Source organism: Pleurodeles waltl, chromosome 12 (assembly GCF_031143425.1).
Source record: "Pleurodeles waltl isolate 20211129_DDA chromosome 12, aPleWal1.hap1.20221129, whole genome shotgun sequence".
In the NCBI taxonomy this organism is placed as follows: Eukaryota; Metazoa; Chordata; class Amphibia; order Caudata; family Salamandridae; genus Pleurodeles; species Pleurodeles waltl.
In genome coordinates this window covers 13,100,079-13,109,318 of record NC_090451.1, presented here as the reverse complement: position 1 = coordinate 13,109,318, position 9,240 = coordinate 13,100,079, and positions in this window count along the sequence as shown.

The window sequence follows — 9,240 nt, the reverse complement described above, 5'->3', positions numbered from 1 at the left end:
AAACTCAAAGCTTGTGGTCGGACAAAGAACAGCTATACTACATCAACTTACTGGAGCTGCGGGCAGTTCATCTAGCTCTCAAGTCTTTTTATCCATCGATACAGGACAGGTCTCTCCTGGTCCAAATGGACAACACAATCACAATGTACTTTCTGAACAAGGAGAGAGGCACTCGATCTTGCCCTCTCTCTTGGGAGGCACATACCATCTGACATTGGCTAAAAGCAAGGAAGTTGTCAAACAAAGCTATTCACCTCTCAGGAGTCCAGAACACATGCAGATTCTCTCAGCTGAAGCTTCTCAGACACGCACGACTGGGTTCTTCACAACAACGTAATAAAAAGCATTTTTGAAGATTGGGAGGTATCCTCAAATAGACCTGTTTGCTGACGAAACCAGCAACAAATGCAGAAGCTTTGCATCCTGATTTTACCGACCAGGTACAAAGGTGAATGCCCTGTTGATAGACCGGTCAGAGACATTTCTCTATGCTTTTCCACCCTTTCCTCTGATTCAGAGTCATCAACAAGTTCTACAGAGGCAATGATACTAATAACCCCAGAATGGCCCTGCCAGTTTTGGTACACGGATCTCCTCCATCGATCAGAAAAAACAGATCTTCTCTACGAGCTATTGGGGAAGGTATTCCATCCCAACCTTCCCACACTGAGCTTGACAGCATGGCTCCTGGGTTCCTGCAGTATGGTCATCTAGGCCTTTTGCAAGAATGCATGGACATCCTCGGGGAGTCTAATAGACCTTGAACAGGGTGTTCTTATTCATTAAATTGGAAAAGATTCTACATGTGGTGTATCCAGAATGACTCCAATCCAATTCTAGGACAGGAGGACGTCATACTACCCTACCTCCTTCACCTAACAAAATCAGGTTTGCAGATTTTCTAGAGGGCTTAAGGAAAATGTTCCCACCTGTTTGTGCACCTTCCCCTCTGTGGGAATTGAATGTGGTCCTGTCTAAGCTCATGGGTCTTATGGGTCTTAACTTTGAGCTTATACACAAAGCTTCTTTACAACATCTTACATTTAAGACCGCTTTTCTTGTTGCCATTACTTCAGCTCGCAGAGTCAGCACAATTCAGGCTCTCTGTGCTAAAGAACCTTATGCAGTATTTTATGATAATGGGTGGTAATGGAGACCCACTCTGCTTTCCTCCCTAAAGAGGTGTCTGATTTTCATATTAACCATACCATCTCTCGTCCAACGTTCTTTCATAAACCATCTACACCAGCAGAAAGAACTTAGCATTTTTTAGATCTGAAAAGAGTACTAAACTTTTATCTTGATAATACTAAAGATATCAGACAAGTCTGATCATTTGTTTGTGAACTATGGCCCTCTAAGAACAGGCATAGCTGTCTCAAAGCAAACCATTTCCAGGTGGATCGTCTCGTATAGTATTTTCCTGCTAATTGGCTAACAAACAATTGACTGCCAGACCCAAAGCCCAATCTTCAAGGGGCAAGGTGGCAAAAACACGCCTTCTGAAGAATGTACCCATTTCTAAAATCTGAAAAGCTGCAACATGGAGATTGATGCGTACTTTTACAAGGCATTACTGTCTAGATTCAGATACTAAGACAGACACTCAAGTGGGTCAGGCTTCTTTAAGAAACTGCTTGTGCTTACACTTCTTCGTCCGCAGGGGTGTGGAATGGGCTTGCTAACCTATTCAGTGCTTATGAATATTGATGAGAATCCCCTGGAAGAGGATAAGTTACTTACCTGTAATCCTAGTACTCTTCCACGGGAATCCTCATCAAAGTCTTAAGCAGCCCACCCACCTCCCTGAACGAAGTTTTCAATGTACAGCAGTTTATGCTTGTTTGTATTCTACTGTTCTTATCACTGTAAAAAAGTGCTGACCTAACTGTAACCCAACTGTCACCTCACTTGCACATCTGGGGCATGTAGGATACTGGAGGTTCTGCAGGCCTTAAAGGCAAGGTGCCAGTTTATTGTGTTTTGTTAATTTGGATTCAGGTTATTGGCTAATATTGTGTTTGATTGTATAGAGAAAACGAATGAAATGCAATCAGGTTTTTTAAAGCGCAACTATTCACCCGTCACGGTCTCAAGGTGCTGGTGGTGGGTCTGGGCCTAATTCAAAGAGTCATGTCTTGAGGTATTCATAGGAATCAATAGAAGGCCACCTAGAAGAATGTATATAAAATCTCACAGGTGAGTTACCAGTTTCTTCTTTTGCAGGATGGTTGATGAGGTTGGTGGCCACACCGTGCCAGCTTGAGAGTCTCTGACGGCTCCTGTGTAGGAAAGTACCATCTTGCCTGGCATGTTACCCCCATATTTCACTGTATATATGTTGTTTTAGTTGTATGTGTCACTGGGACCCTGCCAGCCAGGGCCCCAGTGCTCATAAGTGTGCCCTGTATGTGTTACCTGTGTTATGACTAACTTTCTCACTGAGGCTATGCTAATCAGAACCTCAGTGGTTATGCTCTCTCATTTCTTTCCAAATTGTCACTAACAGGCTAGTGACCAATTTCACCAATTTACATTGGCATACTGGAACACCCTTATAATTCCCTAGTATATGGTACTGAGGTACCCAGGGTATTGGGGTTCCAGGAGATCCCTATGGGCTGCAGCGTTTCTTTTGCCACCCATAGGGAGCTCTGACAATTCTTACACAGGCCTGCCACTGCAGCCAGAGTGAAATAACGTCCACGTTATTTTACAGCCATTTTACACTGCACTTAAGTAACTTATAAGTCACCTATATGTCTAACCTTTACCTGGTAAAGGTTGGGTGCTAAGTTACTTAGTGTGTGGGCACCCTGGCACTAGCCAAGGTGCCCCCACATTGTTCAGGGCCAATTCCCCGGACTTTGTGAGTGCGGGGACACCATTACACGCGTGCACTACATATAGGTCACTACCTATGTGTAGCTTCACAATGGTAACTCCGAATATGGCCATGTAACATGTCTAAGATCATGGAATTGCCCCCTTTATGCCATCCTGGCATTGTTGGCACAATCCCATGATCCCACGGGTCTGTAGCACAGACCCGGGTACTGCCAAACTGCCTTTTCAGGGGTTTCACTGCAGCTGCTGCCAGCCCCTCAGACAGGTGTCTGCCCTCCTGGGGTCCAGCCAGGCTTGGCCCAGGAAGGCAGAACAAAGAACTTCCTCAGAGAGAGGGTGTTACACCCTCTCCCTTTGGAATAAGGTGTTAAGGCAGGGGAGGAGTAGCCTCCCCAGCCTCTGGAAATGCTTTCATGGGCACAGATGGTGCCCATTTCTGCATAATCCAGTCTACACCGGTTCAGGGACCCCTCAGCCCTGCTCTGGCGCGAAACTGGACAAAGGAAAGGGGAGTGACCACTCCCCTGACCTGCACCTCCCCTGGGAGGTGCCCAGAGCTCCTCCAGTGTGCTCCAGACCTCTGCCATCTTGGAAACAGAGGTGCTGCTGGCACACTGGACTGCTCTGAGTGGCCAGGGCCAGCAGGTGACGTCAGAGACTCCTTCTGATAGGCTAGCAACACCTGAAGGAGCCTATCTTCTCTCCTAAGTAGCCAAACCCTCTTTTCTGGCTATTTAGGGTCTCTGCTTTGGGGATTTCCTTAGATAACGAATGCAAGAGCTCATCCGAGTTCCTCTGCATCTCTCTCTTCACCTTCTGCCAAGGAATCGACTGCTGACCGCGCTGGAAGCCTGCAAAACTGCAACAAAGTAGCGAAGACGACTACTGCAACTCTGTAACGCTGATCCTGCCACCTTCTCGACTGTTTTCCTGGTGGTGCATGCTGTGGGGGGTAGTCTGCCTCCACTCTGCACTAGAAGCTCCGAAGAAATCTCCTGTGGGTCGACGGAATCCTCCCCCTGCAACCGCAGGCACCAAAGAACTGCATCACTGGTCTTCTGGGTCTCCTCTCAGCACGACAAGCGAGGTCCCTTGAATCCAGCAACTCTGTCCAAGTGACTCCCACAGTCCAGTGACTCTTCAGTCCAAGTTTGGTGGAGGTAAGTCCTTGCCTCCCCACGCCAGACTGCATTGCTGGGACCTGCGTGTTTTGCAGCTACTCTGGCTCCTGTGCACTTTCCGAGGGAATCCTTTGTGCACAGCCAAGCCTGGGTCCACGGCACTCTAACCTGCATTGCACGACCTCCTGAGTTGTCCTCCGGCGGCGTGGGATTCCTTTGTGCAACTTCGGGTGAGCACCGTTTCACTCCACTTCGTAGTGCCTGTTCCGGCACTTCTGCGGGTGCTGCCTGCTTCTGAGAGGGCTCCTTGTCTTGCTGGGTGCCCCCTCTGTCCCCTGACGCAATTGGCGACATCCTGGTCCCTCCTGGGCCACAGCAGCATCCAAAAACCCTAACCGCACGACTTGCAGCTAGCAAGGCTTGTTTGCGGTCTTTCTTCAGGAAAACACTTCTGCACGACTCTCCACAGCGTGGGACATCCATCCTCCAAAGGGGAAGTTTCTAGCCCTTGTCGTTCTTGCAGAATCCTCAGCTTCTACAGTCCAGTAGCAGCTTCTTTGCACCCACAGCTGGCATTTCCTGGGCATCTGCCCACTCTCAACTTGATCGTGACTTTTGGACTTGGTCCCCTTGTTCCACAGGTACCCTCGTCTGGAAATCCATTGTTGTTGCATTGCTGGTTTTGGTCTTTCCTGCAGAATTCCCCTATCACGACTTCTGTGCTCTTTGGGGAACTTTAGTGCACTTTGCACTCACTTTTCAGGGTCTTGGGGTGGGCTATTTTTCTAACCCTCACTGTTTTCTTACAGTCCCAGCGACCCTCTACAAGGTCACATAGGTTTGGGGTCCATTTGTGGTTCGCATTCCACTTTTGGAGTATATGGTTTGTGTTGCCCCTATGTGCCCCCATTGCATCCTATTGTAACTATACATTGTTTGCACTGTTTTCTAATACTATACTGCATATTTTTGGTATTGTGTACATATATCTTGTGTATATTTGCAATCCTCATACTGAGGGTACTCAGAGATACTTTGGCATATTGTCATAAAAATAAAGTACCTTTTTTTTTTTAAGTATATCTGTGTATTGTGTTTTCTTATGATATTGTGCATATGACACTAGTGGTACTGTAGGAGCTTCACTCGTCTCCTAGTTCAGCCTAAGCTGCTCTGCTAAGCTACCATTATCTATCAGCCTAAGCTGCTAGACACCCTATACACTAATAAGGGATACCTGGGCCTGGTGCAAGGTGTAAGTACCCCTTGGTACTCACTACAAGCCAGTCCAGCCTCCTACATCCTGGTTCCGGCGAGAGTAGTGCTGAAAAGTCTCTTGGCACAGGACCACTTGGAGGGGTCACCTGGAAAAGGAGCTGGTTTGCAGATTTATAGGTGGTGCCTGTTGAGGTTGCAAGGGGTTAGGGACCTGTGGCACACAGCAGGTTCCGAGATGCAGGGCGGGTTGGAGGTCTTCGGCGCTGTGCACAGTGGAACACTTTGGAGTTGGAGGTAAGTCTTCTTCCGGGGGCCTTGCAGGACGACGAGGGTGCTCTCATGGGAGGTCTGGGGTGTTCCTGAATCCCTCAAGTGGGGCTTCCTCCTGGTCCAGTTGCAGCTCTGGGTGAACAGTTTTTACTGTTGTCCAACGTGCACTGACCAGTGCCTGCAGTATTGGCACAACTCGGCCATGGGAAGGCGCAGTACCACCAAAGTTAGCTGTCGGTGTGTCGAGGGTCCGGCAGCAACTTTCGGTTGCGGAGAAATCGTCCGGTCGGTGAAGTGACCCTCACCGTTTTGCTGGTTCTTGCTGGTTTATTTTGCTTCTTGAGTGGTGCCTCCACTCAGAAAGGAGATATCAGGCTATTTGTGAAGCCTGGAGCTCCTCTGAGTCTTTTTGAGGTCAGCCCAGTGGTCAGCTCCTCCGCAGCGACGATTGTTGGAACTGGTGCAGCAAGCAGGGGTCTTGGAGCCTCTTCTGATGCAGCAGGTCCTCTGTTCTCGTCCTGTCGGATTTTTTGGTGCTGTCTTTTCTTCCTGATGAATCTGATTCCTTGGTCTAGGGGAGGCCACTAAATACTGAATTTAGTGTGCGTTTTAGGGGGAACCTGGTAGTGTCCAATGGGACGCTTACCCTTGGGTGGCTACACCCACTACAGTGACCACTTCCTTTGGGAAGGGTCACTACCCTAAATTTCATTGACTATTTTCCTGCCATCCAACATGGAAGAAAATGAAATGGAGGGTCCACTTTCCCTGCAAACCCCTAGAGGGTGGTGCATGCTCAGTGAGACCCCCCGCCTTTGCGCTGCCAAAAAAGGCGGCTGACGAAGGAGGATGCCATCTGCTGCTAGCAGCAGGCCTGGAGGCTCGAGTTTCAAGGGCGGTAGCCTTTTGAAGCTCACTACCAGGAGAGTGCACATTCCTGAGGGAGGGTTTGTTAGCTCCTCCACCCAGGAAGGACATTGTCTTACAAACCAGAGAGCCAGGGCTCTCCCCCAGGTTTGTATATTAGCTGTCTGGAGGTGGCATGCTGGATAGAACCAGTCAGCAACAGTGCCAGGGAAGTTAGCTTTTACAGGGGGGGGGGGGGGGGCCTCTAAGGTGACCCCTGGGTACATTTAGGGATAAATCCAATACTGGTACCAGTTTGGATTGATCATTCTGTGCTCTTTGATAAACAACCCAGGGCTCAGAGTGCCCATCATGTAGCTGAGAAACTCGTGTTGACCAGTGTCCGGCATATGTATTAAAATGGCTGCTCTGTTAACTCACTATGTCCCGGGTTTGGCAAGGACACAGTGGGGGCATATTGCTCATGCAGCTATGCCCTCACATAAAATATGGAGCACCTCGCCTTAGGGCTGTAAGGCCTGCCTAGAGGGGTGACTTATCCATAGTAAATGCAGTGTATGGTGGACAGGGTAAGGGTACACAGGCAGTGTGCCTTGTCGAGTTTGTGTTTTAGGTTTGCACCAGGACACTCTGCATGCAATGGCAGTGCTGGGTGCGTCTGGATGCAGGGCCCTAGAGGGTGGCTCAATCAGTGCTGCAGCCCTCAGGGGCCAACCCATATTACCCCATGCCCTGGGTACCTAGGTACCTACTTACTAGGGACTTATAGTGATAGTTATGGGTGTATCCAATTTTGCCAATGCATCACAACAATTTAGGGAAAGCACTCTGGCCCAGGGAACCTGTTTAGCAGGGGCCCTTGGCACTACAACGTCTAGGCTACATCAGGCAAAAAGTGGGGGCTAACCATGTCAAAAAGAGGCTTTTTCTCACACTATTCTCCCCTCAGCCAAGGGAGGATGTGACTACCCTTTCTCTAGTGAGTCTTCATCATCTAAGTGGAAAAACCTGGAAAGGCCATCTGCATGGGCAGTCCCAGGTCTGTGCTCCACTTGAAAGTCCATCCCCTGTAGGGAAATGGACCACCTAAGCAGTTTGAGGTTCTCATCCTGCATTTGCTGTAGCCATCTGAGAGGCCTGTGGTCAGTCTGAACTATGAAGTGAGAGCCAAACAAGTATGGCCTCAGCTTCTTCAGTGCCCAAACCACAGCAATGGCGTCCCTCTCAATGGCACTCCAATTTTGTTCCCTAGGGAGTAGTTTCTTACTCATAAAAGCAATTGGCTAGTCATGTACATCGTCATTTTTCTGGGAAAGGACCGCTCCTATCCCCATTTCAGAAGCATCAGTTTGGACTATTAATTGCCTGGAGTAGTCTGATGCTTGTAGGACTGGAGCACGGCACATAGCTTCCTTCAGTGTGTCAAAGGCCTTTTGACAACTCACTTTCCAGTTAACCTTTTTGGGCATTTTCTTGGAGGTTAGTTCTGTGAGGGGGGCTACTATAGTGACATAGTCTTGCACAAATCTCCTATAGTACCCAGTCAAGCCAAGGAATGCCCTGACTTGTTTCTAGGCTGTGGGAGCTTCCCAAGCCAGGATAGTCTGAATCTTGGGATGTAGAGGTTGTACTTGGCCTCCACCAACTAGTTGGCCCAAGTAAACAACTCTCCCCTGCTCTATCTGGCACTTGCTGGCCTTGATAGTGAGACCTGCCTTTTACAGAGCTTCAAGACCTTCCCTAGGTGGATCAGGTGATCCTGCCGGGTGGAACTATAGACAGTTATGTCATCTAAGTAAGCTACACTAAAGGTTTCTAGTCTAGCAAGGACTTGGTTCACCAACCTCTGGAAGGAGGCAGGTGCATTCTTTAATCCAAAGGGCATAACAGTGAACTGATAATGCCTACTAGGAGTAGAGAATGCTAACCTCTCTTTTGCTCTTGGGGTCAGGCTAATCTGCCAGTACCCAGAGGTTAAATCAAAAGTACTCAGATATTTGGCTGCCTCTAATCTGTCTATGAGCTCATCAGCTTTTGGAATGGGGTGTGTGTATCTGTTTTTGTCAGAGTTGAGGCCCCTGTATTCTACACAAGCCCTCATTTCTTTTTTCTGTCTTTTAGAATGAGGCTTGTGTAGGAAGGTGGCTTTCTTCTACTATGGTTACCCCCATTTTTGGCCTGTTTGTCAGTGTGTTTTTACTGTCCCACTGGGATCCTGCTAGTCAGGACCCCAGTGCTCATTGTTTGTGGCCTATTGGCAGTATGCTTTGCTGTTTTGTCAGTATGGTTGACTGTGTCTGTAGGAAGGTAGCCTCTTTCTAGCCTTGTTACCCCCACTTTTGGCCTGTTTATGAGTATGTCAGGGTGTTTTCACTGTCTCACTGGGATCCTGCTAGCCAGGACCCCAGTGATCATAGGATGTGCCCTGTATGTGTTCCCTGTGTGGTGCATAACTGTATCACTGAGGCTCTTCCAACCAGAACCTCAGTGTTTATGCTCTCTCTGCTTTCTAAATTTGTCATTGCAGGCTAGTGACTACATTTACCAATTCTCATTGGCACACTGGTACACCCATATAATTCCCTTGTATATGGTACTTAGGTACCCAGGGTATTGGGGTTCTAGGAAATCCCAATGGGCTGCAGCATTTCTTTTGCCACCCATAGGGTGCTCAGACAATTCTTACACAGGCCTGCCACTGCAGCCTGAGTGAAATAACGTCCACGTTATTTCACAGCCATTTTTCACTGCACATAAGTAACTTATAAGTCACCTATATGTCTAACCTTCAACTGGTGAAGGTTGGGTGCCAAGTTACATCGTTCAGGGCAAATTCCCCGGACTTTCTGAGTGCGGGGACACCATTACACGCGTGCACTATACATAGGTCACTACCTGTGTATAGCGTCACAATGGT